Source organism: Lepus europaeus, chromosome 7 (genome assembly GCF_033115175.1).
Source record: "Lepus europaeus isolate LE1 chromosome 7, mLepTim1.pri, whole genome shotgun sequence".
NCBI lineage: Eukaryota > Metazoa > Chordata > Mammalia > Lagomorpha > Leporidae > Lepus > Lepus europaeus.
The window spans coordinates 102,408,609-102,422,369 of record NC_084833.1 but is presented as its reverse complement, the minus strand read 5'-3'; positions in this window follow the sequence as shown (position 1 = coordinate 102,422,369).

Sequence of the window (13,761 nt, the reverse complement as noted above, 5' to 3'; positions counted from 1 at the left end):
TTGAAACATGAACTTTTGAAGACCCCTTTGTTATTCTTCCGTGAGGTCTGGTGCATGGGATGGGACTTCATCAGAAGGATGGGTTCTTTCTTGTCTCCTGTGATGGGGGAAGAGGGCTTTCCTAGGCCTCTTGGAGATCCTGATGTCATGGCACCATGGAGCTTTTTTATTTTAGTGTTGACCCCAAAATGGCAAGACAATGGACAGATTGTACCTGGGAGGTGCTACCTTCCATGAGAAGAAAGACATGGGCTAAAAATTAAGAAACCCATTCAAGGGACCATGAAGTTGTGCTTTTCCCTTAAGACTGGATAGAGCTGGACAGGTGTAGAACTCAGACCCGAGCTCTTCCAAATCCATGTTTCAGTCTTCCATAGCCCCATGGCTGACTTCCCCTGTCTCTTACTTTAGTCTGTGTTCATATTGGGGTTTCAAAAACCCATCCTCCACACCGAGGTGCAGATAGGGAAGCGGGCTCAGTTCCTAATTAGGCATTGTGATGGTGGTAGCAGTAGTCTGAGAGAACAAAGCACCAGTGGAGGTGAAACCCAGGAGATTGTGTGGGGGCTGCATGGTCCCTGCTCCGCCTGCCTGGAGATCTTGCTGGTGCTAGGCTGTGGAGATTTGGGGACTTGTTTTCAAAAGGGAGGCAATAATCACTCACCCAAGCAATAAGGGGCTCAGGGAATTCTGGGTACATGAAATGGCAGAGTGGGCAGGGTCCTGTCCTTCCATCCTGCTCCAGTTCTCACGGGTATCCAAGAGGGGGCTATCCCAGTCTCTTGGCTGTGTCTCCTTTCCAGGAGATGAAACTCCTATCCTTTCCTTTCAAGTTCTAGATTGCTTCCTCTCCTTGAGGGTGGAGGCTTTCCCCTCTGTGCCCAAACAACATAACCAACTCCAAAGTACTCTCCGTGTAGAAGGCTATTCTAGAAAGTGTATCTAGAGTTGGCAAGATGGTGGCAAAGTCCAGGTCTTAATGGGGCTGATCATGGGTCATTAGCCCTTCTGGTCACCCCAGAGTGTGGCCTGGAGGCAGAAGGTTGCTTAAATTTCTCACTAACCAAGAGAGCTAGTAACATCTAGAGAAGGGACTTGGAGGGCCATCTTATTCCTGGTGCGTGATCACTCACCCATATGGCCAGCTATGCATGGGCCTGGTGGCAGAAGGTTTGTCACGAATTTCTCTCTTATTGAATTCTAATTTCTGGAGAGGAAGGGGCAGGAGAAGCCATTTTCTCCCGCCTCTTGCTTCTGGGAAGAATAGAGACTTAATGTATCATTATTAGTATTTTTCTGAGAAATTTTCAAAGACAAGAGACCTCAAAAAACCCTTTGGGATTCCAAAACAAAGTTTCTTCTAATATCTCAGTATAATTGCACTTGGTACAATTTTAGCCATTTCCTCTCATCCTGTAGAAATGAGTCCCATCTCCAACGCACAGCCTTCAAGAAGCCGCGGAAACACAGGGCTCTTCCGGGGAGAGGTGACCAGGCGGACAGCAAGCCCGTGCATGGCTCACAGTGTGCCTTCATACAGGTTCTCTGAACTCACTGCAACACTGGGGTGTTCATTTAGAAACGAAGAACTTGGTTCTAGAGATGAAGAACCATGGCTCCAAGCTGCTTAACGACTTACTTATCCTCATGTTGTAAGAATGAAATGAGACGGATGTGAAGCACGGAGCAAGGTGCCTTGGACATAGCATGTACTCAACAGTTTCCTTCCCTTTGCTAATAAAAGGGATTGAGAGGATTAATAATGAATAAGGTCATAGGTCATGAACACTCCAAAAAAGTCATTCAACCTGGGAGGCGTTGTCCTGAGCAGCCCTCACAGTAGCCTAAGGGTGGAGCCCAGAAAGAAGGGTGGGGAGAGGTGGAAGGTCATCATCTTTCTTAAAGCTCAGCTTCTCAGTGAGAGCTTCTCTGATCACCACCTGCCCCGCTGAGATCTTACCCCCAGTACTCCGTATCCTCTGTTTCTACAGGACTTTCAACCAGCTAACATGCCACATACTTTGCTTATTTGTCTGGTCTATTTTCTGTCTCCCCCACTAGAATATAAGCTGCACCAGCCAGGAATTTTTATCCCTTTGGTTGGTTGTTGAATTTTCACAGTAGCCACTCAATAAATGTTTATTGAATGCATGGATGACATTAGCAGAAGGGAAGATGAGTGGGGAGATCCAGCAAAATCCACCTGTGCTCCGTGCTCTCCCTGTCACCCAGTAGGGAGGCTGCCGCCAGTGCTGGAGCGGGCTTCCTTGCCTCCGTCCTCTGGCTCGCAGAATGTGTTGAGCACACAGTCTTGGCCCTACTGCCCCTTGAGTCTGGTCTGCCCCTCCCTTGGGCAATAGCAGGATGGGGCTCACTGGCTTCTGGGCAGCCTGGGCAGTAATGTGCTTCTTGGTGGGAAAACTTTTGGGGCTCCTGAGCTGCCATTACCTGGAGAGAGGAAGTATTCTGGGACATAAAGCCTGGGGTCCTGGTTGAGAAGAGAGGCGGGGCACTGAGGACAGGGCAGGCATGGGAGGGAGAAGGAGAGGGAGGCAGTGAGTCCCTGCCGCCCGCCCGCACTACCCCGTGGAGAGGAAGTCACACTGAGCAAGTCACACGGCCCTCCTTGCCCTGGGGGGGCCACTGTCATTCATCTCAGCATTTGTGGGAAATCTTAAAGTCAGAGGATGCAAATTTGTCATTGTATCAAAACGCTCCAGAGATAGAGACATCAGAGAAAACCCCCGTGGGCCTTGAAAGTGCTGTGGTCCTTCCAGTTAAAGTCTCTTCAATAATATGCCTTCTCTACTCTAGGCAGTGCTGAGCTCTAGAGCTGGACGGTCTCCATGTCCTGCTTTCTCCCACCGCACAACCCTGTTTTCTTACATTCTACAAAACTGCAGACCTGGGGCCAGCATTTTGGCACAGTAGGTTAAGCTGCCACCTGTGAGAACAGTATTGCATATCAGAGTGCTGGTTCAAGTCCTGAGAATCTGCTCCACTTCTGATCAAGCTTCCTGCTAACACTCCTGGGAAAGCAACAGAAGATGGCCCAGGAACTTGGTTCCCTGTCACCCATGTGGGAGAATTGGATGGAGTTCTCTTGCCTTTGGGCTGCACCAGTCCTGGCCACTGTAGCCATTTGGGCAGTGAACCAGTGGATGGAATCTCTCTCTCTCTCTCTCTCTCTCTCTCTCTCTCTCTCTCTCTCTTTCTCTCTGCCTTTCAAATAAATGAAATATGTCTTTTTAAAAAACCTGAGATGCTCAGAGACCAAAGTTGGGCTGGGAGGACCCTCCACTGTCCTGAGTGACTTCAGCCCTCCTAGCCTCGTGTTCCTACTCCAAAGTGTTCTGAGTCATCCTCTTCTTTCCTCCCCCTTTGGAGATTCCCACCTCTATAAATAGACCCTGAAGTGTCTCGCTGTCCAGAACTAGCTTCCCCAAGAGGACGTTCTCAATCCTCCTGGTTCTGATCATTTAATTAGTCCTAAATGAAGAGCCCTCCAAACGCGCACATCGCCGCGTACTTGCTGACATCATCACTCCTGCAGCTTTGCTGCTGCTGCGGGTTGCCCTTCCCCTCCGCCTTCCCCAAAAGTGGCTTCACACCGGCCGAGAGGAGCAGTGCTGACCCAAGCATGTCCTGGTGCTCCACGGAGGTCCACAATGAGCTCATTTTCTGTTACTCTATGAGATACCTGAGTCTGGGGAACTTTCAAAAGCAAAGAGATTACTTTAGCTCGTGGTTCTGGAGGCCTAAGGGGATGGTGCTGCCATTGGCTTGGCTCTAGTGATGGCTCCATGGCGGAAGGCACCACAAAGGTGGAAGTGTGTGCAGGAGCAAGAGATCACATGGCCAGAGAGAAAGCCAGAGAGGCTGGGGCAGCCAGCAGTGATCTTCCATAATAACCCTCAAGAGAACTAACTCAGGGCCCCCACAAGACTATTTTAATGTCTTCTGAGAGCAGTGTGCAATGACCCAATGACCCTGCACCAGGTCATCTCCCCTCTTACAGATCCCATTGCCCCCAAACACTGCCACATTGAGGACCAAGCCCTCAGCACCTGAACCTTTGAGGACACACTCAAACCACAGCAAAGCGGACTATTTGGAACTCAGTAGCTCAACTTGTTGGTCCACTGAGCAAAGGTTGAAAGGACCTGAGCATTCCTGAACATCACACACGAGCACAGATTGCCATAATTCTGTGTTCCTAGGCTGGATACTTTTGTGAACTGTGTCATCTATTCACTACAACAATCCTGCAAGGTCGTTATTATTCCCACCTTTCAGATGAGGAAACTGAGGGAAGGGTACTAAGGGAACCAGCTGAACATGGGGATGAGAAACTGTATGTGGTAAGACCGAGTGTTCTGCTCCAGAGAATTCTCCCCTTTTCTGGGTACTTGCAAGGATTGAACCCCTGGCCGTGTAGCAGTTGGGTGGGTTGAACAACAAGGACAGAGGTACAAGGAGCTGTGAGCAGTAGGGATAGGTATATCTTCCAGGCCAGCTTCGAGTCCCGGATGCTCCACTTCCAATCCAGCTCCCAGCTGATGCTCCTGGGCAAGCAGTAGAAGATGGCCCAAGTTCTTGGGCTGCTGCCACCCGTGTGGGAGACCAAGATGGAGCTCCAGGAGCACAGCACTTGAGTATTTGCTTTCTCTTAAAGATCCCTTTCCCTTAAAAAGATCTCAAGATCTCTTTCTCTGCCATGGTGACTGGTGATGTTCCAGAGGGAGGTTGCTCCGTGTCCTGTATCTCAGAGGGAGGACGTGGACCAGGCTGCAGCAACCTTGCAGTAGGCACGCAGAGTGCTATTATCAGTATCCACGATTTGACCTCATCCTTCTCACAGTGTGACCAAGTCTGTCCTGACTCTCCTCATGCAAATGCCAGCTCTGCCACGTCCCAGATACATGGTGTTGGATAAGCCAGGCAGCCTCTCTGGGGATCTAGAAAGATGGTTGCATGTGCCTATGAGTTTTCAGGAGGATTTAATGAGGCTATATGGGGAAGAGTCTGAGTGCTCAGTACATGGTGGGTGTGGTCACTGCTGCTCTTACTATTACTACTGAAAAGGCAGTTAAACGAATTACCAAGAGTGCCCTAGTTAGAAGTGGTTGCCAGGGCCTTGGAAGAGAAAGGAGACTGAATTTCTGAGCAACTGTTACAAATCCTATAGGACATTCTCACAGTCTTCCCTCTAGGTTGGGTGTCATTATACCTATCCTGTAGGTGATGAGCTAGCCGAGCCTCCAGGAAGGCATTCAACATGCCCAGGGCCATACAGCCGTTAGCCAGTGGAGCCAGGAGTTCCATTTAGGGTTGGATGACTCTTCAGCGTCTTATTTATCTTCCGGTAAAGAGAACTCCCCCAGTACCAGGCACATCACCTGCTCCTAAGCTCCTTCCTTGTCCACTCTGCCCTCCGATCGGCCCCATTGCTGTCCGAGATCAGCATGGTTTATCAAGGGCCCCAAAATGCCAGCCTTGCCTAGCCTGCTCATAAATCAAGACCTTGCCTCTCCTGGCTTGACCTGCAGCAGTTCAGCCAGGTTCTGAACCCTCTTCCTTCCCTTGCTGCTTGCTTCTCTTCAGGATGGGGCAGGGAGGCACGGGGCCTCAGATGGCAGGGGTGGGGTAGGGGGTGGGGGTGGAATGACACACACTGCCCTGGAATACTCCTTCCTTGCCTTTGTAGCATTCATTCCTCCCCACCCCCAGGAGTTCACTTACCGCCTCCCCAGGTCTCTGGGATAGAAAAGGTCTGGGCTATTATCACCATCAACTCCCCTCTTCAGATGAAGAAACTAAAGCTACCAGACATCAAAACAGATAGCCTGAGACTAACTCTACCCTTTGGTTTACAGGTAAGTTTCGGCACTTGTCAGGGCTTCGGTGTTTGTATTTGTAAATGTCCCCGATTATGGAAGATCATCACAAGGAATTCACTAGACACACTACAGAAAGTCCTATTGGGCCAGTGCCACGGCTCACTTGACTAATCCTCCGCGTGCGGCACTGATACTCTAGGTTCTAGTCCTGGTTGGGGCGCCGGATTCTGTCCCGGTTGCTCCTCTTCCAGTCCAGCTCTCGGCTGTGGCCTGGGAGTGCAGTGGAGGATGGCCCAAGTGCTTGGGCCCTAAACCCGCATGGGAGACCAGGAGGAACCTGTCTCCTGGCTTTGGATCGGTGCAGCGCACCGGCTGCAGCACACCGGCCACAGCGGCCATTTGGGGGGTGAACCAACAGAAAGGAAGACCTTTCTCTCTGTCTCTCTCTCACTGTCTATCTCTGCCTGTCCAAAAAAAAAAAGTCCTATTGAGGACTGTGTGCCTTGGTTATTAGCAACTAATCATCAATTTCATTATCATCATCTTTATCATTATCTTGGGTATATTCTTCTCCCAGCCTCATCTGCCAAATGAGAGCTTCGCACGAGACAGATTCCTCTCCAACTATGAGTTACTGCCTCAAGCTCTCTCTCTCTCTCTCTCTCTCTCTCTCTCTCTCTCTCCTGCCCAAAGTGGTAGAGCAGTAGATCCAGACCTATGAAGACACAATAGCAAACCCGGGCTCAGGCTGTTCGTGGTGCCCCCGCGGCGAGCTCCGGGTGGCACAGAGAGCGACATGGTGGCTGAAGGGCGAGGGGCCAGTGGGGAGGGGGAGCTGTGGCAGAGGCCAGCAGAATCTGCAGACTGTCAGGAGACTCAAAGGCCTGGCGTACAAACCAGAGCCATCTCCTGCAGCCCTGGAGGCTGTGCCCCATAAAATCTAATGGGTGTTGGAGATCCGGCCCGCAGGAGAGGGCCTGGGAGACGCAGAAAGCTTTCATCATCCCTTCCAGGAACCAGGGCTGAGACACAGTGGCGGGAGAGCTGTCGCTGGGCAGCCAGGAGATCAGAGTGGGAAGACAGAGTGACGGCTCCGTGTGGGCGGCCCCTCCTCCCAGCGCTGGCACCTCGGGGACGGAGTGGGGGAGGCTGGGTAGTGACAGCAACACAACCTGCTCGGTTGCCCGTGACCCCTTCCCCTTCCATCCCCAGCACCCAGTGCCCTCATGTGAGATGGCAGCCAGGTGGCTTCACCCAGCACAGCCTGGCTGGCTGCCCTTCAGGGAACCCAAAAGGATGTTCCTTCGTCCAGAACCCTCTGTGCCCTTGCTCTGTGGCAGCCTTGGGACTGGAAACCGGAGACAGGGTGCTATGGTTTAGAAAATAACTTGTTGTCCCACAAAAGGGTCGTGTGTACAGTCTTTCTCCCCAGAGCCTTATACTAATGGATTAAGGATGGAACTTAATGGGATTAGGGAGTTCGGCCTGGACTCCGACTCTGCTTCCTGCCTCACCATGTGACCCTCCCTCCCCGAGCGGCCTGTCCTCATCAGATGGCAGGCTAAAGGGGCCACCTGGTCTCAGGGAGAGACCCTCCAAAACTGTAAGCTGAAACAAACCTACTTCCTCCCTAAGAAGCTCCTCTCAGGTGTTCAAGATGCCATGATGAAGTCTAATAGTTGGGAGAGGATCATCGATCTCAACGTGGGCCTCCATTCCCCAACCTACCTCCAGCTGACCCTCCGGTGGTTCAACCTGGGGAGAGGGGAGGGCTTGGGTGAACTAAGAGGTTACATGTATCAGATGTGAGTTAGTGAAAGGAAGCTCCTCCCACCAAGAGAGGAACTCACACCCCTGAGAACAGTGGGCAGAGGGTCCCTCAAGATACTATGGCCATGATGCAACCGGCAGGAGGCCCCAGGGCAGCAAGTGGGCCATAGGGTAGCAGAGTGCCTGGTCACTGTGCTGGCTGCCTCGTTCCCCAAGAAAGAGGGTGTTTGCTGTCAGGGAAATGGAGGCTGGTGCTAGGGGCTTTCTGTACCCTTCACTCCCTCTCTCCTTGGACGGCACACACACAGCCATCTCCGCCAGCTGCCCACAGCCTATAATTCAGCCGCCCAGCTGCACTGAGTGCTTGACTGCTCTGATTGTGAGGAGACGAGATTACCGAGTGCGGCGCAGTGATTGGCAGGTGCCTGGCGGGCCCAGCTGCCCTGCTAGCAGGGGCAGGCTCTTTGTGATGTCTCCCACCTCCTCTGGCCTCCCAGCGCCATCCCCATGTTCCCCCTTTACCTGCATCAGTCCTTAGATCCCTGCTTCTCCAATGGCAATGTGCAAACGATTGTGCAAAGTCAGTGTGCAAAGAAGTCCCCGTGGGTCCGGTTGGAATGCAGGTTCTGAATCAGTAGGAGTGGAAGGGCCTGAGAATGTGCATTTCTAACAAGTCCTCAGGTGTGGCTGCTGCCCAGGCACCACATGTTGAAGGAGCACACTTGGGGTTGAGAAAGCCTGCTCATAAATGCAATCTCCCTGGGATCTCATCACGGTCCTGCAGGAAGGAGGTGATGGAGAGCAATAGTTGCTAGGCAAAGTGCACAACATTTAGTAAGTTTTCTCGGGGCCGGTGCCGTGGCTCACTTGGTTAATCCTCCACCTGCAGCGCCGGAATCTCATATGGGCACCAGGTTCTAGTCCCGGTTGCCCCTCTTCCAGTCTAGCTCTCTGCTGTGGCCTGGGAGGGCAGTGCAGGATGGCCCAGGTGCTTGGGCCCTGCACCTGAGTGGGAGATCAAGAGGAACCACCTGGCTCCTGGCTTTGGATCGGCGCAATGCGCCGGCCATGGCTGCCATTGAGGGGTGAACCAACAGAAGGGAGACCTTTCTCTCTGTCTCTCTCACTGTCTAATTCTGCCTGTCAAAAAAAAAAAAAAAAAAAGATTAGTAAGTTTTCTCTTAGTCATTTCTCACACTGTGGCAAAAGAGTTCTTTCGGCCAGCACCGTGGCTTAACAGGCTAATCCTCCACCTTGCGGTGCTGGCACACCGGGTTCTAGTCCCGGTTGGGGCGCCGGATTCTATCCCGGTTGCCCCTCTTCCAGGCCAGCTCTCTGCTATGGCCCGGGAAGGCAGTGGAGGATGGCCCAAGTCCTTGGGCCCTGTACCCGCATGGGAGACTGGGAGAAGCACCTGGCTCCTGGCTTTGGATCAGCGCGATGCGCCGGCAGCAGCGGCCATTAGAGGGTGAACCAATGGCAAAAAGGAAGACCTTTCTCTCTGTCTCTCTCTCACTATCCACTCTGCCTGTCCAAAAAAAAAAAAAAAAAAAAAAGAGTTCTTTCAAGGATTTCCAGGTGGAAAAAAACTGAAGTCCTGAGATAGTTACATGTCTTGTCCAGGGTCACAAATCTAATGAATTGTGGAGTTGGACAGCAAGCTCACATCTTCTAGTCCTAGTCCTTCCTCTACCCACATATGCAATTGGCAAATGTGAGATGCTTCTAAAAGCTAACAGTCAAGGGTGCAAGCCCTCAAGTCAGAATGCACTGGGCGCTCTGACAACATGGAGCTCCAGCCAAGAATGCCTAGATTTGAATCCTAGTTTTGCTACTTGCAATGATCCTGCACAACTTCCCTAACTCCTCTGCACCTCAGTTTTTTTCAACTGTGAAATGGGAATGGTAATACTAGGATTATTATGGGAACTCCATGTGAGATTATATCAGATATATGATAGATATCCTCATCTTCATAACAACCCGGTATTATCAATGACCCTGGTACTTACTATCCATCTATCGATTGATTTGATTGATTCTGTGTAGACCCTGGAAATACAGGAGGGAACAAAATAGACTCCCTGCTATCTTGGGGCCGGCATTCTAGTGGTCCTAGAACACCACCCAAAGCACCTAGCATGGAGCTTGGTACTTGGCAAAACGCTCCACAAAAGATGGCCCAACTCCTTGGGCCCCTGCATCCGCATGAGAGACTCAGAAGCTCCTGGCTCCTGGGCTTCGGATCAGTGTAGCTCCAGCAGTTACTGCCATTTGGGGAGTGGACCAGCAGATAGAAGACCTCTCTCTCTCTCTCTCTCTCTCCCTCTGCCTCTCTGTAACTCGCTTTTCAAGTAAATAAATAAATCTTTAAAAAAAATCCTCCACAAACATTAGCTTTGATTGCCCTCGTTTGCTATCTCTTGTCTGGGCAGACATCTCTAATTCATTACGGCATTCTTCCCCACAGAGCCCACCTGTGGCCCAAAAGTCTGTCTCAAGAGAGCACAGTCTGGGCGACCTGTGCTAAAGGATCAGGCTTACGCTCAGATGAAATCTACGTCAGCTCTGAGTAACTACAGTGCAGTGGTGCTCACGTGCACATTCCTAACCCCAAACCCGTGTTCTTTTGCTACATCACTTCTGCTGCATCAAAGGCTCCTTGAGGCCAGGAACTCGAGTGTCCCTTCAAGGTGCTTTTCTGCCCTGTAAGGTGCTAGACACACAGAAGGTGTCAAGTTACTACTGCTGAACAAGTGGGTGAGCCGGTAGTGCACGAGTGAGTATGTCTAGGTATCGTCTTTCTCAAAATCGATCTTGTCAAGATCAAGATGGAGTCACTTGTGTCAAGGGCTACGAAAAGTAAATAAATAAATAATCCAGGAGGTTACGAAGAGAGGATTCTTACACATGGCTGCCTGATAGTAACTACCCTTCAAGACTCTGTCAGAACCACACTACACAGAGGCCACCCCAAACTTACTCAAAAAGTCCTCCTACAAGGACATCTGCCCAGCAACTGATTTTCAGCCTCACACTAATACCATCCTGGTTGGTAATCACTGTTGCCAAAGATTATTGTTTGAAAATATACAGGGGCCGGTGCTGGGGCAGAACGGGTAAAGCTGCTGCCTGCAATGTCGTCATCCCATATGGGCGCTGGTTCGAGTCCCAGCTGCTCCACTTCCAATCCAGCTCTCTGCTGTGGCTTGGGAAAGCAGTAGAAGATGGCCCAAGTCCTTGGACCTCTGCACCCACATGGGAGACCTGGAAGAAGCTCCTGCCTCCTGGCTTCGGATTGGCGCAGCTCCAGCCGCTGAGGCCAATTGGAAAATGAACCAGTGGATAGAAGACCTCTCTCTCTTTCTGCCTCTGCCTCTCTGTAACTCTGCCTTTCAAATAAATAAATAAGTAAATCTAAAAAAAAAAAAAAAGAAAAAGAAAAAAAATGTATGGATTTCACAGATCTGGCACCAAAATAAACTCATTTGCATTTCCCAATTTTTTAAGTCACCCTGCCACTCCATGAAGTCCTAAGTTTTATTTTAAAAATTTTTATTCTAAGTTTTTGCTTCTTCAATGACATCCACCAGTAATTATTTTCATAGGAAAGTGAAGTTTCCCTGACAGTACAGCACTCAGTAAAACGCACGGTCTAGAAGAGGACTGAGCTCATCCTGGGGCTCTGTGCCCTGGCCCTCTGCTGAAAACCCGGCGTGAGCTTGCTTCACCCACTCTCAACTGGAGGATACATTCATTTTAGTTATTATATTTTACTGACTGTGGCTTGCTTTGTTTTAATCATTTATTTGCAAGGCAGAGGAAGAGAGAGAGAGAGAGGGAGCTCTTCCTTCCATTCGCCGTCTCATTCCCCAACTGCCAGCAACAGCTGGAGCTCGGCCAGGCTAAAACCAGAAGCTAGAAACTCAGTCTGGGTCTCCCGTGTGGATGGCAGGGACCCAGCTGTGCATTAGCAGGAAGCTGGAGTTGGGAGCAGGGCCAGGGTTTGAACCCAGGCTCTCCAAAATGGGATATGGATACCCTAAGTGGTGTATTCATTGCTGCACTAAACATCCACGCCCCGTAGATCAATTTTAAATGACTGTATAGGAATTGGCACAGTGGAGGGATTTTCACTGGTTTTGTACATGATGTTCAGGAAAAACACAGCAGCGAGAGGTCCTTCGGGCAGCATGGGGACGGGTGTCCAGAGTAATGAGGTTAGGGAGCGGGAAGGAGCCAGAGTAAACTTAGACAAACTCCAGTCTCGGTAGGCAGAGGGCTGGGTGGTGGGAGGTGGGGCAGGACACCAGGACTAAGGTGGAGAAGAGGCTCACAGGGAAGAGCTGAGGAGCAGAGATGGGGTGAGGAGGCAGGATGAAAACAGCGCCTGCTGCCCACGCTCTCAGCCAGGAGCTCTGCAAAAAGGACGAGCGGGGTGAGCAGGAGTGATCCGACCGAGAACCCGCTGTCCGCCTGCAGCCTGGGTGTCCAGGGACCTCCAGGAGGGCTGATCGTCGGGCCACGGCTGTGTGGGCCGCAGGTCTCAGGAGCCCAGCACGAGGGCAGCTAGAGAGAAATGAGAGGTAAAGGGGGAAGGAGCAGCTCCCTCCCCGTCAGACCCGGAGCCTGCTGCCCCCAGCCCCTGCAGTCCCTTCCAGCCCCTGCAGAAAACCCATGCTGCAATTCCTGTTTTATGGCCTCTGCCCAATGAAGCACAAACTTAACTACATCACCTCCCCGGCAGGATGAGGGAGGGGCTGGGGGCTTCGTGCTGGGCTCCTTCAGCCCCCTAATCTAATCACTGGTGTGGGTCATTTCAATTAAGGATACCGCAGTGTCTTGGGGGGCGTGGCTGCTCGTAAAAGCCTCCTCCCTGCTGTGGCTCTGCTCATTGGGAAGCTCTTGCAGGTAAATAACTCAGGGCTGAGCGGTTCTGGCTGCTGAGATGGGTCTGAGCTTGGGGACAGGACAAGGTAGACTAAGCTGGGTACAGAGATGACTGAGGCGGGCCCAGAGGCACGGCGAGGGGTGCCAGAAAGGAAGCCCATGCTCTGGACGGAGCCCAGGGACTGGGGTCTGTGGCCCGGGCTGGTGGAGGAACTTCTTCCCTTAAAAAGCCAAGCACCTTCTAGAGCCTCAGGTCAGAGGGTAGGGTACAACTGAAGCTCCATGTGCTTCTACTCACCTTGCCTTTGGGTGTATAATTAGATCCTGAGATGCCAGAGGACCTGAGGAGGCCTGAAGCCGAACTGGGAGCAGAACTGCCCGTGTGGATGCTCTTTCGATTGCTTCCAGTTTCTGAGCCACTTGGGCTGAGTCAGGCCACGGGAGACTTGCTGTGTCCAAAAGGAGACTTAAGAGGCGAGAAGCTCAGTGGGACAACTGCTGATGGTGGAAGTTGGGAGTGGGGGGGTACCTTGCGAGAAAAGGAGGCGCCTCTACCACCTCATTATTTGCAACACAAAAGGCTCCGGGGGCTCTGGGAGGTCATTAAGCAGCAAAGCTGTCTTGAGATGTAATGATAAACCAAAGTCTACGTAGCTAGCCTGGGACCGTGGGCTGAACGAACCCTATTCCAGACAGCAGTGACGGCCCCAGAGCTGGAGCTGTAATTGCTTGGTGAGGGCTGCAATTACTTTAGATTCTGGGAAGCAGCATATGGTGAGAGCATGCACAGCTGGGAGAATCCCCCGTTTTGCTCTGTTCCTCAGTTTCCTTCCTCTGTGAAAGAAGAATCATCATGAAATGCACAAGCATTTGGAGGGGCTGCTCTGTAAACAAGGGCTCCTGGCACCTGTGTCCCTCCCCCAGCAAGGGACACTGTCCTAGGAGCAAGCTTCTAGTGGTGTGTGATAACAGTGCCACAGCCTGGGGAGGCAGACCTGACCACGCACGGGGCCCACGCACAGGGCTTGGGATGAGTTCCTGGCTGCCCACTGAGATCGGGGCCTCTCAGAGTCCATCCTGGGGTCGTTTAGGCTTCGCTGCTGAAAGACCTCTTCCGAGAGGCTGACAGAAAACCTAGACAATGACATCTGCGCCTGGAGCACATCTGTAGGTTTCGTCCCTCAGATGTGGGAAGTGGATTGGGGAGTTCCTTTGTCACCCCCATCACTCAAGTGCTCTGCAAGGAGGCATGTGATGGCTT